The sequence below is a fragment of the Varroa destructor genome, unplaced genomic scaffold (assembly GCF_002443255.2).
Source record: "Varroa destructor unplaced genomic scaffold, Vdes_3.0 BEIS01000001.1, whole genome shotgun sequence".
Classification (NCBI taxonomy): Eukaryota; Metazoa; Arthropoda; class Arachnida; order Mesostigmata; family Varroidae; genus Varroa; species Varroa destructor.
Genome location: NW_019211454.1, coordinates 10,888,162 through 10,911,096, shown reverse-complemented (window position 1 = coordinate 10,911,096; position 22,935 = coordinate 10,888,162). Strand labels below are relative to the sequence as shown.

General features: G+C 41.7%; 1 protein-coding gene and 1 long non-coding RNA gene across 7 annotated transcripts in view; one reads left to right on the top strand and one right to left on the bottom strand.

The window, feature by feature from the left end:
- The window catches only part of LOC111243391 (phosphatidylcholine:ceramide cholinephosphotransferase 2-like), a 49,464-nt gene extending 35,704 nt beyond the window's left edge, over positions 1 to 13,760 (bottom strand). For 4 of the 6 annotated variants that reach the window (XM_086986507.1, XM_086986440.1, XM_086986558.1 and 1 more), the window contains exon 1: positions 10,393 to 13,716. The gene's annotated coding sequence lies outside the window, so the exon portion shown is untranslated. Of the gene's footprint in view, positions 1 to 2,382; positions 2,566 to 10,392 lie in introns of those variants that run through there. The other 2 variants (XM_022788881.2, XR_015326335.1) reach the window with 2 other exon arrangements.
- Positions 13,761 to 13,991: 231 nt separating this feature from the next.
- On the top strand, positions 13,992 to 15,623 carry LOC111243392 (uncharacterized). The gene is made up of 2 exons (XR_015326354.1): positions 13,992 to 14,334; positions 15,487 to 15,623. It is a non-coding gene; the product is annotated as an uncharacterized LOC111243392 (long non-coding RNA).
- The last annotated feature ends 7,312 nt before the right edge of the window (positions 15,624 to 22,935 follow it).

Sequence of the window (22,935 nt, the reverse complement as noted above, 5' to 3'; positions counted from 1 at the left end):
ATATACTGTAACCAAACAAATCGTTTCAGTTTAGTACACAGAACGTAGTAAATTTTCAAAAAGGATGTATAGTTGAACTCCGAAAAAATTAATCTGACGAATCATTTCTACATAAAAAGATATACAAATCTGTCAAGCAATGGCGGCAGTAAGTATTAGAAGTTAGACAAACGTCTCATTGGCGTTCGTTCTCTTCAATCTCGTTTGATAGGTCTTCTGGACAACTTTCAAAAATAGATATATACATTGTTGGGAGGGATAGTTCCAGTGAACTTGAGTGAACTAGAGCTGAGAAATAACCTGTGCCATCATTTAACTAGCGCATAAACTCGTCGCCGCGTCCGAAAAAAAAATTCCATCGAGTATTTTTTTTGAAATTGCTGGTACTCGTTTATATTTGGATAATACGCATCTTCAAACTGTTCAAAAAGAAACCTTAATAGTAGTAAAGCAAAAAGTCTAGCTTTGTTTGTTTGGCGTTTAAGTACGCTGCGGGGTTGTATCGAACAGCCTATAACAATAAATATCTATCGACTTAGATGTTCAGAAATTTCGTCGTCTATTCGCTTGCATCACGGCTGAGTGACAACTGCGTATTGATCCGATGAACGCGCCGTAAATAATTCAAATATATAGAATCTCAGTGATTTTCGAGTTGTTACAATGATTACTGTTTCCATCAGATGGTATAATATATGCATAGGGTCAGCCAAGTTGTAACGAGCAATGTTCACGCAAGCTAAGATTCATTTTACCCTAACCAATTGGCCTCCAATGTACATCCACGTGGCCTAATCCTGTGTCACCAGGAAACAGATAGACAAACACCAAACCCTTAATAAAATATCATCTGATAGAAGCTAGTCGATCATTAGGGCCTTCTTTATATTATAAGACATAATTTTTTAAGCAAATTTTGAATGAGACAAACGTACTATAGCACCCGCAACGTCAGCATAGCCACTAAGACTGCTTGGATTCAAACGATAACTCTCTGCACTCTTCAAGCGGTTCGATCGCTGCCAGTTAACCATCTGGCCCAACAAATATATATACTTTGATCTATATAGCCGATATGCAAATGCCCATTGATACCATTAGTAGCATCCCTGTTGACCACAGCGTAAAATTTGTGCAAGGCAAAAGACGATGGAAACGATCGCAAACCGTTTGCCTTCTTTAAAGCTGCTGGTGATTTCGTTTGCAAAACTAATCGGTCGTATCGCAGCCTATAGAGTAAAAACACCATCTGCCATAGTTAAATTAAGATTGGTATCATAGATAAATTCCCGTAAGTACAACTTAAGTTCTTATTTGCTTTTTACAACGCACAAAGCTCGAGTTTGTAGTCCAGTTTGGTCTATAAGGACGGGATTGCTAAATAACAAGATACAAACCATAAATAAATATTGCATTTTCAAAAGCGCTAAAGTGGCTATCTAATACCTGTAATTAGTACTGATTGCCCCAAGTTTGATTAAACTATTTTTTTTCACGTACAATACACTTAGACAAGCTGGTCCAAACTTGCATTCGAAATGCTATGCAGCTTAAGGAAGTTACGATGACCTATTGATATGGTGTTTCAGGATCAGAACGTACAGGATGTCCACGACACTTGAACAGTAAGTAAGTATTCCTAAGCAATGTATAAATATCAAATAATAGCGCGGTTATCTAGTTCGCAGCCGTCCTCAAGACAAGATACTTTTCGCTTGTTTAGATTCGGCTCAACCTTCAACACAGTTTTGTCGCATCTGCTTCAACATTCGTCCACTTGGAAAATTGCCAATGACACACAAAAACTCGAGTTATAGTTATTTTTACTTACACTCACGAAGACACCGCCAGCAGTCCTGTGGTCAGATCGATTAATGTGCAGGCCATATTTAGCACCGAATTGATCAGTCTGCTAGGATAAGTGCATGCATCTACGTAGATATACATGTCGTCACCCCCGTTTATGTGATCAACTCTTGATGGCAATGGCGGCGGAGGTAGTGTTGCCCATTGATCTATACAGAATTTATCTGTTTGGCAAGAAATCAAGCACCTTTGAATATATGCTTACAGAACGAACAAGACACGCTTCTGTTCATCACTGCTACAATATCTGATAGACTATAATTTGAAGACAACGAGAACAGGTAATTCATACAAAACTCTCTATTAGACGAGCTTTCTGATTGATCGTTATTTTATTGCATCCGTCTATATTCTGTGCATAGTGTTCAGCATCCCTGATGAATTGCCTTTGTAAAATTTCGTGTTACCATCGCCCCTTAGGAGCACCCGGTATTAACAACATACATTATGTGTGAATGCAGTCCTTTCTCGTTGTCCATATTTCTACGAATTAAACCGCATATAGAAAAGACACGCTTAGACAAAAACTCCTTTATTTGTTTGTAACTAAGTGTGTTCGTTTCTTTAACCCAAACAATTGCACTGAAACACATACTCTATTCTTGTTTGGTAATATTAGCTTCATACGCTCGGCCTTCCAATAGTCCGCCCGAATGCCAGGCCAATGTAACTTCCTGTAGTTTGGGATCATGATCCTTGCTAATAAGAGACCGTTCCATCCAAAAGCATTAAAACACATATTACAGATCGTACGTTAAACACGACAATAACAAAATCGACTTACTTAGATACTTATATCGTTTCTTATAAACCAGTCAAAGAAAAAGACCGCCATCCATCACCGATCATCTTAGGTGATTGTGTACCATGTCGGTAAGCTGTGTTATCTGTAGATATAAATATGATATTAGTAGGGGCAGTAGTTACAAACCGGAACATTCGCAAAATATGTCCACTCCGTAGTCTGACAACAGTAATAATAATAATAAAAATACGACTATAAGGGTCCAACTTCGTATGCAAGAAAGCACTTCAGCAAAACACCTTATAAGTTGATCATGAAAGCCTTTGATTCTTTACCCAACATTATACAAGTGCTTCACTCATGCGTATGATTAATAATGTTCTACTACATAAAGCTCTTTTGACCGTAGAACCGAATCTCTTAAACTGCATATCGCTTATCGCCCAGCTATACTTCGTTTCTGCGATAGCGTAAAACTTGACGTATCAAGTAGACAGTGTCACGTCATAGGACCCACATTTACGTCCGATATGCATAATTACGGCAAGTAACAACATCATTGATCAGACGGCGTCCGTATACCATCCTACCAATTGAAACGCCAAAGAAAGCAACAAGTGACCATACAAAGCACGTGTCCATGGAGCGGCACGCGTGTTACCACTGAACTATTTATAATCAGCTCAGTTACGCTGAAAACCGTCTAACATAATAACAGCATTGAAACTAGTACAATCATACTCCAACCGATATTATAGCGGTTAACTCCTTTGACCTTTTCCTACCATCTGAATGAAGATTCGTTCATCTGTTTTGAATCTCTGGCCTTCCGTTGGCCTGTCGTGCCTCGGTGGCTGAGTAGACAGCAAGTAGAGGCTAGGACATTTGTGAGACAGGAAAGAGTATGCAAGGCCTGTATAAAAAAAGAAAAAGCGGTAATGATAGAGCTGCTTTTTTCTCCTTTTCACAGCAATTACCTTGCTAGTTCCTATTATTACAGCTGGCCTGACGCTGCAGCAAGTTATCTGCCCGGCGCCGCGGTTTTCCGATGACATTACCCGTTGTTCCGAACTAGCGCCTCGTTACTCTCGAACGAAAATCGAAGCGCAAGAGGGGACGCATCAACGTCTTCAAAGAAGGTTCGTGTGTTACGCGCACGCATGTTGCATCAGACAATATACTATCACTATCATTCGAATGTTACGGCCATCTCAGGACGTGGGTCTGTCTCAATAACAAGTAGTAGTTGGCTTCAGGAGACAGATCTCACCGTTAAACCTGAACAGTAAAAACAGATAGTAACGAAATGGATACGCAGAAGCAGACGTGCGGGACACATTTTCATGTAGCATAGGGCAATGAATGATGAAGCATGCTTTTCTCATTTGGTCACCGAGAATGTGTTGCGTTCAAGGGCCGCAACAGTATCTCAATGAGTCACTCTTGCAGCCATTCTACCTGCAGCCTCTTTAAACCTAAAGCTGTATAAGCGGGAAATTTAGTTTTTTTCTCTGTCTAACATGCACCGGGAAGATTAGACATCGCATTCGAACGGTCGGCATCGACTTTTCGATGAAAGATAACTCTCAAAATGCTGTAAAATATCAACAGCGTTTGTAATAGGATAAAGGAGCGCACTAGCCTGACGTTTGTGGGTCAGCACGAACGTATATCAGGTCCACGCTAACCAGTTAAAGTCGACCTACTGGGTTTATATGGCACCGAGCTGATCATCGTCATTACTGTGTATTACCTAATGCTTTACCCAACTACTAAGGCAATCACAATGTCATTGCGTACCTGTCACTAAAACTACGCTGTTGTATGTGGAGCTATTATTAGACATGAAAGATCGAGACACGATCAGAAATCACGTTATCCTCTTGCGGATATCGAAACACCGTGCTGGATGCAATGTAAAGTCTCTAATGTCGGATGATTGCATTGTGATATTACAAATCGGATAGAGCAACGATATAAAACGTTGCAAATAATTGCTACTCCAGACAGGTTAGCGGCAGTAATATAAGAAAATAAGCTCAAGCAACGAACGAAGAGATCGAACTATCGGCAAAGTAACTTATTCCACCAAAAGTTCCATAAGACAACCACTGAGTGACCACATCGCAAACCCCTATGTCCTATATCGAATTGGCAATTTGAATAACAAAGATTCGATTGAGGTCCTTCAAATAATCCAGAAATCATTCGGTACCGAAATACAGTAGCACCAACGGCGAAGTAGTACAAAATGACGATCTCAAAGAATATGTACCCAACATCTTAACGTAATTTTATGACAGACGTCCGAGGAACAATACCTCACTTTCTCAACGTCTGCAATGCATCGGCAGTTAGAAGTTAAGCGCTTAGTGGCTGATTTTTTTGTCATATGTCTCTGATTGTTCGCTCCATATGCCACATGTCAGACACTTGCCACTTATACGATTCCGCTTGCCAGATAGCGGTTTCCAAAGATATCGATCAACGTCAGTTGCATACTTTACCAACAACTGCTTGCGCTAACATCTCGAATGATCGACACTTCTCCATTATGAGTACTGCGCTCGCCAGGTCTAGCCACCATGGCGGCCCGTGTGAATTGAGGATGGCATGAGACAGTCCCTATTCCCGCTTCGTGGCCATTGGCCTAACTAATATCAGAAAATAGCAAACCACTTCGACTTAGGAAAGGGTTACTATGCACCCTGATACGATTTAGCGTTATTGTTTAAGGCTGGATATGAATGTACAAATAGGCGTTGAAACGATTTTACGCAACCTTGCATAGAATACGACAGGTAATAGGAGTTATGCCTTGTGAATGATAGCTTAGTGGGTAGCGTATTTGCCTGCTAACCTTAGGGACACGTTGTAGCCTGGGTTCGACATGGACAGGCAGAGTTCATTTCATGCTGGATGAGAAACACATAGCCGTTTCATAGTTTCTCTATCTGTTATTATTCCTAAATCGAAGTCTGGTGCCACTAGCAGAGCACTTTATTATCGCAGCATAGGGGACAGAGTGGCGTACACGAATGACAGCTAGGGACGTACGGATGTTCAAACAGCATACGCATTGCATGCGTATTAGAACAAGTCTTATGCGGCAAGATCTTTAGTACGGATAAGAGGCTTGTCAAGTTATGACGCAATAGCAACGGGGGCAAAAACAATGTGAATAGCGTGGCTATTTAGCGTAAATTGATGGAACATATTTTGTCACCTGGAAACAAACAGGTCGTCTTTTCTGCAAATACGTTTGCCTGGTACAATTAGCACCTAGCACTAATAGTTATTTACTAAATTTTCGTGGGACAACTATTATCTTGCCATTTGTGGTTGCTATTTTTATAATTCAGGAAAAACTTGGGTACGGTAAAAAAAGGCGGGCAACAAAAATATTTTCGTTTTCATTTTCATTTTTTTATTTAATAAAATGGAAGAGATTGCCGCGATTGTGATCGACACCCCAGCTAACTATTACGTACAATGCCTCGCTGGGTTTTGTCACTGCTGTACATTAGTCGTGACAGGCCTTAGCATAAGGGTGGCATCTAAAACGCAAAAACGGCCAGAACAACAAAGTCGGCCTAGTAGAAAAAACCCTAGCGGATACTTTGAAGCTATATTGTTCAAACTAAATTGAGCCTCATAGTAGTGGCGGCGGCGGCGGCGGCGGCGGCCGCGCTGGTTAATGGCCAAGGGCAATAGGAAGGCGAGCAGCAGAGAGAGGTATTCGTTCTGTCATTTCCGTTTGCTGATTGTTCGAAGTGCTTGAAGCGATGCAATGTTGCCTACAGTCATCCCGTAATAACTCCATACACACAACGAGGACTGAACGAAAAGAGATACATCGGCATACAAGAGGATCTATTTTAAAATAGCAAAAGATACAAAAGAGTTAACGCCAACGGATACGCCATAAACGGTCGACACGGTTGTCGAGATCCGGGCGATGGGCATACGGCCAACAGCGAAACGGCTTGCGTTCACCCGAACAAATTAGCCAGCTGTCGAAGGGGTGGCTCCTGTTAAGGGGGTGCGAAAATAGCACACATCAATATATAGCGAATTTAGCAGAATCAGAGAATTAGTCCTAATTATTTCGTTCTTTGAGTTAGTAGAATAAAATACTCCTATATTGGAATATACAGTAGTGGGTACAATAGACTGAATGTAGGTAAGGTAATCTGGCGTATTCTGCTGGTTAATATCAGGCTTTTTCTAACTATTTCTGTCTATTTGCCTGTCGTTGTCATTTCCGCCAAGAAAGAGTATCGTTGCAATATCGAGAAACTGTGTCTGTATCATCTTCAATCTGTCTTCTAGCATTAATGCAGCCTATAAACGAGTGAGCCTACCTAGAACCTTCCCTTTCATTCCATACCATGCCTCAAGAGCGGCGTCACCGCACAGGAATCACGACATTAGCAATAACAGTAGCGGCTGCTGCCGCAACAGCGGGAGAAACACCAGCAGTAGAATCACCCACACGCGACGTGTCACTTAGTGTATACGTTCGAGCGATAACACGAGCAGGAAATCGATAATATGCCATTCTTGGGCGCAAAGTCGCTACCTCTGTCCTCCACAATGGCAGTGTTTTGTAAATAGATTTTATTATTAGGCTGTTCGAAGTCGCTTTCTTATCCACTGAGCTACAAACTGTCGGACCGCTGCGTACCGTCACTGTGTTATTTCTTTCGTGACAACTGGGTATCGACTTTTTCGCGCTGGACAGACACGCTTTCATAGGTCTAACTGTCGATGGCGTACAATTCCGAGCCCGCTCCCCGTCCTCGTCATCGGCCACCTCTCTATCTTGTTTGCCTTTGGCCACAATAGGCACTTTCCCGTTGCTATGAATGCATACCCACAACGCATGCCTGTTTCCATCGCATTGCTAGATAAGCTGAATCTGAAGCAACAAGAATTAGGAAAACGGAACGCTCTCCCTTCGCCAACTATCGTTTTCAAAGTATAGTCTACAGTTCTCCTTTGTTTCTCTGATGTACAATGTCACCACACCATTCCCAATCTATATACTTATTCAAGGATAGAGACAGTGTGTAGTAGAAGAAAACACAGCCCTTTACTGCATTAGCTCCAAACGACTTCGTTGTTTGTATCAGACGGACAACTAATTGTACGTATAGCACCACGTAGAGTGATGTTCGACTTTTTCTTTTTTACTGTAGCACCCTGCGATCTGTTCGAGAAAAGAGGAAGCTGATGATAGTATTAAGCGTAATAGCAGCTCGTCCGGTTAGCTGGCACAGACATCATCGTTGAGCTTGTACAGCATCCTCTCTCCTTTCCCTTCCATACACTGATATTGTATTAGTGAATGGGTCGATTATTCGCAAAGACGCCGAGCTGACCGGTCTGGGATGTTCACAAGATACTGCTGTTGCCTGTGTTTTTGGTGACCGATCTTGCTCTAACGCTCAAGCCCTGTCTGACCAATACGGCCCCGCTGTGGCCAGTAGCAAATTCCAGAAGCTGTGCACGCACCTCTCACAAATGTATGTGTGTGTATATATCCACAGCGAATCGCCAACAACAACAACAACTACGGCTGGGTGCCAATGAAACAAGGCTACAGTAGCAGCTGGCCGCCGCCGCCGCCGCCGCCGCCAAAAACTATATCAAGTAGCAGTCAGCGTCATCGTCATCGTTGTTGTTGTTGTCGTCGTCCTGAAATACTGTTTAATGGCAGTACTGGATGTAAAACTGTTCAGCTAGAGACGATGAAGGTAGAAAGGGGATGCTTTAGTGGCGGTCCTGCGATGTCCGGCGTTGGCAGCGCAACAAGGTTGGGACCATTACAGCTGTTTTCGTACGCTGCTTACATACAGGCAACAGTACGTCTACTAAATAACATGCTAACGTTGTCACAGTATTGACCACTGGCCGTAGCCGAGCAAACAACCAAACATGACAGCGCCAGCCGGAAGCAGCAAATGCTAAAACTATGGACGACCAAAGCGACACGTATCTGGAAAACTTTCTGGAATTTCTTTGGAAGGAACGGCTGGAATTTTGCTTCTTCGTCTCGGTCGATTGCCCATTTGAATACAATGAGGCAAGAGAAAAACCTACGAGAGAGTGCGCACACGCTCACATAGTCGCACACAGCGAAACGTGACCGATAAGCACCAAGTGAATAGGTTCAGTACTCTGTCGCAGTTATTACGATGGCCGGACGACTCTGTCTTGTGGTGGCACCGGCCCCGGCACCGGCCACCAACAACAGCCACATTCAGGTAGGGAAACGATCTGAGTGAGGACAGTGAGAAGGCTAAGCAATCGTCGATCACAAGCACCCCTGCTGATGCCTTACTTCTGGCAATCTCAGCCTCGGCTGATAGATGACACACAGATCTATGACGTACGGCAGGAAATGTAGGTGACAACGATGTCTTCTGCCTGCAGCCAGCGGTAGTAAGCCTAGGCCATTTATCTGCTCAGTCACTGACCGAGTCCATCGGTAACATAATATTACGATGATATCGCGTAGCAGTATGATTTAGGGATTGCATTGTGATCGGCCGAGTCATCGTTCGACTGTAAATCATTGGCGCAGCCCGATAATACGATAATCGGATGGGCAGAGGGCGTGCTATACAGGAGGGTACTGACTATTACAGAAGAGCCATGGCAGTAGACGTTCGCAGTTGACTAAATGAATAGCCAGGGGAATCTGTTTAATAAACATACATACATACATACATACGAAGCGAAAAACTACGTTATTTGAAACAGGCTCAGTAAAGCCGTCAAATAAAGCTCAAATGCCTGGAGGATGTTTTGACATTTCCCGCTCCAGAGCCTTCTTTGGACATTTGCGTGTTCAAAGAAGGCTCTTGGGGAAGAGCTCTTGGAGCTCAAAGGGAAGAGCTATGCGCGCTTCCAGGTATCTGATACCTCAGGTCACGACCACAATCTTTGTATTTTTGATAGCCTTTATTGGCCTTAGGTTATTCTCTTACTCTTCACATGTTTCACCATGTTGCTTGACGTTTCAGGAGTGTCTTCCACGTTAGCGCACTTGTGACACGTTGCACACTAGTTAGACACCCCGAAAGATAACGTTTGCAGAGATCTCTTAGGCGCATGTTTGATGTCCACACATGATCTATGGAAAACTGGCTTAAGAAATCAGCCTTGTGAAAAGCATGCACCCACGCAGAACGGAATGATATTCCGTTTGCTGTAGCGGAGGGTTGAAAGTGATTTGATTATATATTAATTCATATGTGTCCATTCTTTGAAAAAGCAATTGAACTATTAAGAACATATATAATAGGGGTATAATAGAGATTTTCCAATTTCTCTAAAAGCAATGCCTCAACAGCCGTATGGCAAAGTACTGATATGATAACAAACAAAAAAGAAACCCGACGGAACAACCAGAATATCTTGTCAATACGAAGTCAGACCGTTATAGGGTCGCAAGAACAAAATTGATACAAAAATATTCCGACAACCGAAACGAAGAGCATTTTTTACCTTATGACACTTATCCTATCGTTAAAGACTGGAATGACTCGTTCCTTTAAAGGTAGAGTCTTCTGTCTTTTATAACTGAATTTCGCAGAATTATAGCAGAATTTCGATGCCATCGCATCTGCCCTGTTTACTTTGATTCGCGCTTACCGATGTTAACAGTGTTTCTGTTTATTAAGCTGAAATCTTTTAGATATTTAATAGCAGCTTGACCTGACGAATCTTATCACGATTGAAAGCAATTAACCAGAACGATCGATAATACTTACCGACACTCATCGTTGTTTTCGTCGAACGTCGTTGATCTACAATGTTGTCCTGTTCCTTTTTGGTGCTCTCCAGGCCGAGCGTACACGATCTGGAGGCCTCCCGAACTTCTCGAATCGTCTGCTAAACCGCTAGCGATTTTTGGGTGGCGGCGGCGGCGGCGGCGGCGGCGGCGGCGGCGGCGGCGGCGGCGGCGGCGGGGGGGGAGGGAGTTGTTCCGTTAATTATCAACCTGTCACCACCACACGCGGCTTTGATCGTACCAACGGCACAAAATCCATGAAGAAACAATTGAACACTTCGTAACACACGAATTCCGCACACAATGAAGATGACAATAATGATGGCTGAAGCGTATCAATAATGCGTTATCGTTCTCACTATTCGTTGTCTTACTCTTTGATTATAATTATTACTTCTCATTGCCAGTGCGCGCGAAGTTTTCATTGATTTTATTAATCCTGTTGTGCATTTTCAATGCATCGCTTTTTGATTGAGCTGAGCTCTTGAGTGTACCGAAATTCATAAGGCTTGAGAACCTTTTGCAATATGCTCGAAAACACTTTCACTTGCAGCTGCAATACTTCCTGCGACTCGGGAATTTCGACACTATCAAGGATATTGCAGTAGACACAACAGGCCGCGGTAATTACGGCAAGACGGCATTAACTAAATATAGCCCTAAAAACCAATCACATTACGAACAACACAGACAACAACAACAACAACAACAACAGCAGCAACAACAACAACAGCAGCAGCAGCAGCAGCAGCAACAACAACAACAACGACGACGACGACGACGGCGACGACCACCACCGCAATAACAACAACAACAGTCTTGGAACTGAACGTCGGCGCTTGAAACTTAAAAATACGATTCGGTGACGAAAACAACGACACTGCCGTCTGTTCCGTTGGATTATTACTGTTTTTATTATTATCACTACTTATCATCAGGAAGCCGTCTTCGGGGATGCGAGAACTTTTATCATCAAAGAACAGACGCCAGTTGGCATTGATGCTGATGGCCACGACGACGACGACGGCTGTAGTGGTGATGCGACGACAAATCCAACGGCTACCACATTCAAACGGGTAGAACACACGTAGCAGGCCGGCTTTCTTTTTTCTGATAGACTTTCTTGTATAACAGGTATATGAAGTTTTCTTGTAAATGATGCAGCAGCGGCGGCCCACAGTGATGGCTGAATGAACTAGTATGAATCTCCGATGTATACAATCTGGGGTAGACGGGGGCGCTGGGACGGCTCCATCTAACCCTCTTCAATCCGCCAAAAAAGGACCAATCATAGTAGAGAGATTACAGGCAAAACTTCTACTATCATAGATTACGGTTCGTTAGCGATGTTGTTGCCGTGCTGTGCTCTTAGGCTGTGACGTACGCCAAACTTCCTTTTCATCGCAGTGAGACCGCGTAACGCTGAACGGTGGTTAATTTCGAACAATTCAATGCGTACCCTTGTAGACGCTGTTCGCATAGAAGTAAAGCGGATAACAATAGTAGATCGCGTGGATTTGTGGACACAGAGCAAATGAAATATCCGAATAGACACCGTACAGAGCAACAGGCAAACGTCTGAGGTGCAGAAAAATTTCTCTGGCAATTGACGACTACTAAACGCTGACAATACCTCTGTCTAATATCTATTATAAATTCGTTTGACTGGGGGTAATTGCGCGCACAACAACAACAACATACAGATACTGTGAAGACAGTAAGTACCGACCGAGTTAGCTGTTAAATTGTTCAGTTCTTGCGAATCGTTGATAATGTAATTGGCCAAGTGTATCAGTTCTATGGCAAAGTAGGCTTTTTCGTTTCTTCTTCGCATCAAGTGACATGGGACAACGAAGCGACCGTTACTTTTTAGATATACTTCAAAGTACAAAGCAGAGGAATATGACGTTCAACGTAATAACAACAACAATAGCAGCGATAACAATATACTAGAGCTAAAGGGACAGTCACCTTAGCGATGGCGGCCGTTAAATAGAACGGTCAATTAGATGCCGGGCTTTCCATCATAAGTCAAGCTGGATTAGTTCGCCTGCATCCATACTATCCAGGGCAAATGGTAGCGCAATGTATGAATTTTGTCGTATTCCGTAGACGCTGATGAACAGGACATTAGTTTCACGTAAACAAGTTTTTTTTTTTACTGTAGCAATGGAAAAACACGCAACATGTGTCTTTGCGTCGTCGACAACGACAGATATCTCCGCTAAAATGCTCTCTGTCGTCGAGCGATAATGTCGACTGCTGACAACCAACTTTTGCTGTTTGTCGATGCTACTCTTATTGTTGTTGTTGTTATTATACGATACGTATTGCTAAATCGATGGTCGTCTTCTATCCATTTGATTTTCATTCAGTGTTTTTAATTCTGTTATAGATGTCAACGCTACGGCTGTCGCTCTCGCGTGAAGCTTGCCGTAATCAGTTCGCCTTTTGATCTACTGCTTCAAAAGCTGGTTAGCGTTGGTTTCTACCGATGTAGCTGATTGCTTCTGGCAAATCTCGGAATTAATTGATTTTTTTCTCGGTGTTTAACGTTCTGTACGATTTCTACTGGCCTCGATAGAATATACAGGTGTCGTTACACGCAATGCACGTCGTTGTCGCCGTCTTTTCCCGTAGGACATTAAATCATAACAATAACGGCTAACATCAGTAACGGCATGGGAAAACTACAGCCAGAAATCGTCAGGCGCTATCTGCTCGTTCATCGTCCACGAGCGAACAGACTGCCACGATTGCTTAAATCCGCTGCACTCGGCGAAATAGTACGTATGAAATTAAGGGCAAGCAAAAAACAAGTGAGTCTGTCAGCAGGCGTTTTCTTCTGATTCTGTTACTGCTACTGCTGCTGCTACTGCCTCTGTAAACAGTAGACAATCGAGCACCGGACAGTATCCTATCGCTGATACTTGTCGAGAATCACTGTTTTTTGCCGCCGTCAGGACAACGAGCGAGCTGTCGTCGTCGTCGTCGTCGTCGCCGTCCGACGACGGAACGTATGAAACCTCAAAAAAGAACACTATGGAAACGATTTACTGTATGTCGCTTTGTCGTCCTATCGCCGCGCTCGTTTCGTTGTCGTCGTTTACAGAGCGCCGTTTCGCAGCGGTTGAATTAATAGGAACAGTATTGGCATATTAACATACACACATCAGCACACGTTCAGTGCTGCAGACTTCAGGACCCACAAGCAGCAGCAGCAGTAGACTCAGACAGATCGTATCTCGGCCCTTTCCGGTAGCGAACTGAGGGCGGTCGGCTCTCTAACTCTCACAGGCTGCCGCCTCTACTGCGCCGTTCCTGGCTGGTTCATCTATAGTCGACAATGGCGGCGGCGGCGGCGGCGGCAACGACAAGTTGACAATTGAAGCGAGACAGCAAAGCTAAGCAGACACCACCAGGAGGAGCTCGCATTGACTCGTCGTTGTCGTATGTTCATCAGACACCAGGAGGCGCTTCGATCGTGCTCATATCGGCCTCCGCCATCATGGTCGTGCCGTCTGTGGCTTGCTGCTGTATCCTACTGTAGGTATTAGTAGTAACAGCAGCAGTGATAACGGATAGTTGTCAAATCGGAGGTGCTTGCAGAGCTTGATGCTGTCGGCGCACCGGATGGACGGCAGCATAACATAACATAAGACGGCGGGCAAGCGAACGAAAGCTAACGGACGGAAACAGGTACCGAATGAATGGGAAGGCCGAATACAACGGATGCAGCCCGCGGATATTTGAAAGCTCCATGGAAACTTGTGCAGATGCTGATTCTCTGTAATAGCTAACTGGCATTGACACAGGGCATTAAGGCAGTATCGAGCTGAATATCGACTAATTCATCGAGAAACTAAATCTGATAAGTCACTATAAGGTTAGATCGAAATCAGAGTGACTGCGAATATATCAGGTACAACTGCGCGTAACTGGATAACTAGACTTTTATCGGTTTCATTGTCGATCATCCAAGTCGGGAGGTTGGATTCAAGAATCGGATACGTCCACTTGATTCCATTTGCGGTCTAGAATGTTTTTAAAAGCTCATGTGTAATTGTTAGTTATCTTGTTGATAAACTGTGAGATGTAAATATAAAAAATAAGGTAGGCCCAACTGATTAGAATGTTATGTTAATAAGATTAGTTTGCTTGCATCTACGTACAATTGCCATCAAACGCCTTCGATACTTAGAAAAATAATCGCCTATAGTTTGCGTTACTATATCGAAGCTTTTTTTCCACTGCGTTTCATTGGACAGACAATATCATGGGCATTTGACAAAACCCATGTTGACCGCAGCTATCGTGTTTACACGATCTGGGAAAGTGCTGAAAAATTACAGCTCTAATGTGCAAAATTATATAGGTTACGTCTAAGGTACGTACGGACCTTGGCACAATGTTGCGAGCACAAAGCCTTCGATCCGGTTCGACCAAAGGACCAACATAGAATAGTCTTAGAGTGTGGACCCTGCCCATGTTTACAAACTAGGCCCCTGTCTAATCTGTCGCACATGCCGTATACGTTAGAGAGCACCCTTTTTAGATCTTCGTTACGACTAATTTTCGTAATAAGCGATGCGATACCGCAGCATTTACAAGCAGACGACCATGGTTTAGTATACCGGTTACCATTGAAGTTCCAGGTAGCACTGCGTATTTTTTGTTTTTTTTTTTAATTTTTATTTATATTAGTGTTTCTTCGTATTAAACCAACTAAGTAGGATTGAATGTAATGATTCATAAGACAGACTTGTCAAACTTGATTTGGACAATTTATGTTAGGAAGTCTAACCTTTCATGGTCAGGATAAGACAATATGCCATAGAAGATTTAACAAAGTCATACAACTTTCATACCGGGGACATTATTAATTGACTTATGACGCCAAAATTGAGCACTGAAACAGACAGCCTGTCCTCGACATAGAAAGCACATCATTGCATTAGATTGTCGGAAGTTTTAAAATCGATACCAATAGGACAATTTCTTTTGGATAGTTTTGGCCGTAAATAGAAACACACTTAAAACAATACGATAACGTGTATTTTTGCCTTCTTCCCAGGTGCCTGCAAGTGAAGCCATAGCTAGACACGTTCCTCTGGAATATCCGACATGGATTAAGACTACTTTTAATGTTCATGAAAAGGCAGAGTACTATATAAAGTTAATGTATGATAAATTTCGCCATTTGACCACTTTGAGGGAGTCGTTCATTCTTTAATAAAAGTAGACTTAACCAAAAACATGGATCATCCTATGAAATATTAACTACTGCATTGGGTTGAACTTCGGTACCGTTTGAAAGTCTTCCAGTGGTAGGGTTATACACGGAAATAACATATCGATTGATTATGGTTTCTTTCTCAGTTTATACGCACATTTTCGAAAAAATTACTCTTAAATCAAAGTGGAATATTCATTTCAAAGGAATTTTTAAACGAATCTGTACTGTTGTAGTTAGCTCCTTGCTTCGTCCGAGGCAAGAGACGTGCTAAGGTGCTGGCCTAAAAGGACACCGCCCGTGACTAACTTTAATTACAGACCTGTCCGTTCAGGTTGACATTCAATAGAGGAAATGCGAATAGCCTTGCTTGAGCGAACACGATTCAGAATCAATCCTAGGTATTGTGTTCCACGGTAGATTATCTACCGTGAGTGGAAAAATGCTTTTGCGGTTGATTCTACAATAAATAGGCAGCGTTGTCAGTTAACGATTTAGATTGCGGCCCTGGCTTAATCAATACGCGCAGGTGCGGTAGGTTTTCATTGGAATTGCTAACACGGCAATAATTCCTTCGCTGTTAATCAATAGAGCGCCGCACGGATAGTCCCCTAAACCTTTTTGTAAATACTGCACAACCTAAGGACCTAACTAGGCGAGCTAGGAAGACATTAAACATGTATGTACAAAAATTAGGCCATCATCGTCTTTATTAAGCAAGCGAAAAACAATATACTTGAAAAAACGATGCTTGGGTTTGCACGCATTTTGGCAGTTCCATGAACGTCCCGCTCGTACCGATGTATATTGAGTTAATAATATGCGCGAATGTTTATTACCTCCGTGATAAGGTGTAAATCCTCTACCTATCAGCAAATAGCGGATTCATTTTCGTGATGAGACAAAGTATGTTACTTAGAAATTTTCAGGCGTTTTTCGTTGGTCGTTACATCACAATTTTTTTTATACGTCTAACTTTACCGCTATGCAACAAAACGCCAACCAAAAAAGCGCAATTATTGTTGGCCCGTATAACGGGTAAATAAATGCAACGACGTTATGTTTAACCGAAATATTTAGAAACGCAGTAACTCTGCATAACACCAAAAAAAATAATTATTAGATGTTAGGACCACATTTTTTCCATACCATTCGGTGTTATCCTGTCTTGTTTTTAGTCTACTATAAATATAATAAAACACAGTCATTAGGTGATGTCAGAATATTGTAGAGTCTCTTGTTTACAGGTTTTAGTGTACCTATTTCAAGGTCTTTCAAGTCAATCAAAGTGGAAAATACAACTTATTTAGGTAATAATACTTATTTAGGTAAAAATAGGCTACAGCACCCAGATCGAACATTTAATTTTTTGATTTACGTTTTGGTCCTAAAGTCTAAGCCCTATAAAATGACATTAATTTGGAGTATTATAATGTTATGGTGCGAAAAACGTCGATCGTATCCTGATATAAAATATTAGTTCTATTTGTCCCGTTACTTATTGCGGCGAGCTCTTGTTGGGCTCGAGCCTTCCTTAAACTTCTATCGTTTTCCAATACAGAATAAAATCCACACTTTATGCTTTGTGTCTGCAGTTATGAGTTCTTTACGGCAATTATGTGATTACAAAGAGTAGAGCAATTGCGTCGTTGAATTGTTCTCTGTTCCTCATCTGAAGCAAGTACTACTAAAGTGATACAGCGGTATGCAAGACGAAAAATAGCCTAACTATGTTGATTTAAGTTAGATAAGTTTTTTCATGCGCACATAATAATATAATTCTATCTGTGTGACCTTGTATATGGTCTTTGTATTTTCGCCTTAAAAAATGTGTCAATTCGTTTTGAGTGAAGTAAAAAATGGTGCGGATCAATTGTGTAGATCTGCATAGAAATAAGGCTCTCCAGTGGGTCCAACTAACTCTTCCTTGCTTAATGCGCTTATGAGTTCAGTGCGCTTCTTCTCTGTAGATCTAATTACAAGCGTTATAAGTAAGACGGCATTCCGCGCCTATTTGCCTACAATGGCCATAACGGATCGTTCCACGAATTTTTAACCCTTGTATATATGTAAATGGTCAGCCCTGTAAGGGCCTATGCCGTGTGAAGTCTTAGAGCAAGAGGAATTAAGGGCAAGCAGCTAGCAACTTCGCATTTCTACCCCGGTTTTAATTTCTGTAATTTTTAAGCTATATACTTCTGATAAAAAAAAAAAAAAAAAACTGATAAATTCAGTAAACAATTACGTTCATTAAATTGTCCTTCAGCATAGAGTTCGTTTTTATGGTATAATTGTACGAAGTTAGACTGCCGTCGTTTTGCCCCTTCCCGACACAAGGCCACATCTTATTACACGTGACTGTTAGAGACGGAACACAAGAGAGAGGAACTTAATTAATGCTAACACATTATAAAATGATATGATCTGTATCTTCAGCTATACAGAACGATTAGTCCACATGAATGGTAAGGAGTCTGGAAATCGAACTTGAGCAAGTACTGGAACCCTCTCGCAATCGACAGAAATTCGTAAGTGATAAGGTCAACGAAACTAACCGTATGCAAAAAATACCTATCAACTCCTACGCATGAAACGATACTTTTTATTAGTGGAGGCGGCCGACACCATTGCGACAGAAATACGTCTCTTCGTCCATACGGGGCGTGGGCATCATGTGTTCGTTCATATCCCACGGATGCAGCAGACCGGATAGTCAACAATCGTTAAAGAAAACATGGCTGACACCCCGTAATGTAAGCCTGCTCTTTGAAACTTTGTCGGGAGACTGGTCTAAGCCCAGCTGTGCTATGAACTCTCTACCTACCTAAAAATAGCCCTCGTAGTAACACCTCATGGTTAGGATCCGGGCTCATTCAATGTATAGGGAGTAGAGGCTGAGAGTCAAAGGCGAGTTAACAACATTCACGTGACACTCTTGGTGTATTTTATTAAAAAAAAAAGAAAAAAAAATAACGAATAATATAGTCGAAAAGCTAAGAAATAGGCATCTTCCCCTTATGGGCCCTAGTACAACGAAATACAAATATGTGCAGCAAATTTCTTTACAGATAGATTCAATTGAAGCGGGCAGGCATATGGTCAGTTATGTAAATCGGAACCATACGGGTTGATCAGATTCCAAATAAGATGTGTACAAGAGGAAGGAACTACTTGCAGTAATGATTTTAATATTTTTTGACTGCAGAAGGCACAACCCTTGAACGTCAGACAAACGAGTCAGAAATGTTGGCCCAGATGTTAGTATCGGCGATGGCGCCGACGCCGTCATTGCTATACGTCGCCTGATAGTGCGTCCATGTAGATATTGTAGACCAATCTCAACCAAAATACCGTATCAAGTCAACGAGCTTCCAACCAGGTAGAAATTTTTCACAGACATTAGTAGTACTGTGCAGCTGTCCTTCCTTAGGCGTTATAGTTTTCAATAGCAGCAAGGTTAGTATCATGGTGCTTGGGTCTCGACAAAAGAGAGCATTTATGGAAATCTTTCATACAAGGAAATATCCCTTTAGGGATTCAGCTGTGATCTGAATCATCTGGCCGTTAGAGGGGCTCTGAGAGAAAAAAGTGCCATCAATATGCTGGCGATACCGCTGAAAGGACGCGCATGGGTGTGCGTGGCTATGGGGGTCAGTGCGTACAGCTCCGGGCTTTTGTAGCACTGCGCAAAGGAACTTCAGAGCCAGAGGCTGCAAGCCGCTCCAGGAAGGAAAACTTTTCCATATTGGATGTTAAGTATGAATGAAAACAGCGACTTCAAAGTATACGTATAGAAATGCATGCTGAGTAAACCAGAGAAGATAGTGACGTGATGCGAATTGTGTCCCTAATGAGGTAAAGCGACAGGCATACATTAGTGATTTTTATATTTTATATTTTTACATATATTATATATAATTGATATTTTATACCACATCCCGTTTCAGAAAATGATAAAAGGCAGCATAGTCTTGTTTCTACACAAGTATTGGTTAAACCTAACCTAGGTTCTATGAGTCGATCCAGAATTTGTTTCGTCCAGTTTTGTCCACTACAACAGACACGATAGGAAAGTGACATGACCTAGCTAAAGTTCAGAAGGCCAATGTCATAAGCATAGCAAAAACTAATGAAAGATTGTTAATCTTTCATTAGTTTTTGCTAGACTTAATACATTGGGGTAACCTGTGTCCTTTTGTATTACAGATCACTTTGTCACGTATGTTTTTGCAAAAAATCTTATTATACTTCGTAATAGGGTTGTTGCTAGGATATGATTAGGGGCAACTGGAACTGGAACGTGGGACGTCAGTTGCCTTAGTAGTTTCACATTGACCGTTGCTTTTAACAGCATCTCAAGCTACCAAAGATAACATTACTGCAATATTTTCGCAAGTGCGATGATCACGTCAGCTTGCTTGTGCTCTCGTGGAGCTAAGGTAAAAATGCATCTATTTGATCTACTCAGCATAAAGCGATTCGGATTTCAAGTAGTTAAGGTTTGACTGCTTGCTGAAGCAGCAAAGTTCTGTCAGTTTTACTAGTATAGTTACAAGTGTAACTTAGCCTGATGTCAGGTCGATGGACTCTTGTCCAGAGTAGGAAGTTTACTGCAGAGAAAAATTAAATAATGATTCCTAGTTCGCCGTCATTTATTTGGTTTGGGTCGAGATTTTGTAACCCGGTCGGAGTTAAGGGCCTGTCATCAGTTGCGCCTAATCCACGTCCGTTGGTTCCAATCAAACTGCCTTGACTGTCCCATGAAGCAGTGGCAGGCCACGTCGCTTTGAAATGTACCTATACCCTATAACTGGACGTGGTGCGTGTCCTGAGGATGTACAAGCTTACCGCATGACAGCAGTTTTTAGACGGACGATGATAACAGTATATCAAATAGCATCCATAGTTATTCCTATTTCTTCTACGTTGTGAAGGATTTTCGGAAAAAAGGTTTCCTTGCCTGACCTTTTTTCCAATAAAATGATAAATTATTCGGTAAATAGTATTTTTTTTGTTTGAAAAAATCAATGTGTCTACGGACACATCTAGATGTTTGCTGTGGTAGTTGCCACTCTTTTTTTTTTTGCAATAGCAGTACCAAGGAAGGTGACAAAGGCGTTTTTCCGCCCCTGATCCTGGGTTGGTGCTTCTCTCAATTAACTACTTTGAACCCGGTGCTTAAATGGTGTCAACGTAGAGAAGGGAAGAAATTTTTCTAAGTAGTGCTGTTCGTCTAGCGATTTTTGTCAAACATAGAGGCCACAGTAAGCGTTTTTGCCTTCCGAAGTACCTGGCTCGTGGACGACGGCCCCACACTTGTGATTGGGTTCTCATGTGTTTCCATAGCTTTATGCTCGCCGGCATAAAATTCGACCGGCCATACACAGTGAACTAACTATGAATATGCGGAGAAGCTCAAACAGGGAATGGACAGAACAATCCAGGTGTTGTTAGGGTGTTTTCAATATCATATTTTTATTAACCGGCATCGTACAACGTATACTACAAGAAAGCAATTATTTGAATAACAAAATGCCTGCTTACTGCCCAGTTGCTGGCAGAGACGGAACGCTGCAAGCAAAGCGCACTTAGGTCCGCTTGCTTTGATTATTTTTCAGTTTTCTGCTGCTTCTGCATGTATTCCATGTCAAATATTGAAAACAGTTGCTCTCGAGAATGGGCTTCTGGGTCGCTATTGAAATGAGGAGGATTGGCTTTACATCTTAAAGTAAATAAACCTATTGGTTACATCCATTCATTTCCCAACGTTCATATGATTTCGTGCTAAGAGTATACGGATACGATGACATATTACGATCGTTTCGACCTGGGGATGACCACAAATGCGCCCCATCCGAAGAGTTCGATTTTGTCTACTATACACACCAAGCATCATCAGCACGAGCCAGAAGCTATGATGAAACGTATATGAAACATAATCAAGCTTCTGGTTGATAAATCCAGGGGCCGTTTTTTCAACGACATATATGCTTAAATAATAGAATAACAGTTGCAAATAAGATTGATACGCATCAAGCATATATGTGTATGGGACACCCTGTAATAACGCAATCCATGTAAATCTATATATGTATATACAAAGAGATAGTACTGTCTTGTGTATAATAATCTTTGAAGCTAAACGAGTGCACTGTAATATTTTTTTTACCTTTGTTGTATATTAATAGGGGGTACTTTGCATTAAAATAAATAATTATTTACAATGGCGTTTTTAAAGAGGCAAAGAAAAGTAGAAACAATATTAAATGAATAGTCAACACGATTTTGTCAAGAACAAGAACGTTGGAACAACTGGAAAGAAAATAAAAGAATAAAAGGGATTTTCTCAAAGCAGGTCAAAGTTACATTGAAAGAGGGTGCTATGAGTTTGTTCGCCAAAGGATGTCCATACATTATTTCCTATACTTCATCAAAAACTTCGACTAGTTAATTACTCCATTTACAGTAGCCGCACAACTTTCTAACTTGCCATTTTTTTTTTTGTAGAGAACAAATTGACATTTCCAACAAAGCCTGCTTCAGCTGTTTCTTATCCTAATTGTAAATCTAATTGTAGGCTTATGGCCTACGGGACTATGAGTCTTTCGTGTGTAAATTGTGACAGTAACTTTTAACCTATCTGAGCGATTATGATCAATAAAAAGGCATGATATTTGCCAGATCTAAAACAGGGCTCATATACCGAAGCCTTCCCTGACCTCTCCCCGTCGCTGCGTTTACCTGTAACACCATCGAACAGACTTGTCTCCCTCAATTTCGGATGGTCCTTGCTTTCATCCTAACCCCAACCGAGGGTGAACTGTCATCGCCGCTAAGAGTTCCTCCACAGCTTGTGATAGCTTTTTTGCTATTAAGTAAAAATAGTTCTAATAAGATGAAGTCAACATTTTTTTACGCGGATGAGGTGGGTATTTTCTCTTCGGAAAAGTGGGAACTGTTCATATGCTTTCCTAAGGATTTAACAGATAATGGAATATACCTTAAGCTTCTCTCGTATCTAATTATATCCGACTGGAGATCAGCACCCCACATTCGTATGTTTAGTACGGGCTTCGAAATATTCTTTTTGCATTTGCATAGGAATAACAGTTTCAAATGTAACTCTTTATTTTGCTTTATTTATGTTCAAAATAGAAATTCCTATTTCGATATCTTCGATATTTTAACAGCTTTTTCGTATGAAAGAAAATCTACAACAATCACAGTACGTATTTTAAGTATTAACAATTCTTTTTCCATGCATGTAAGCGTTTCATGTCTGACTAGTAG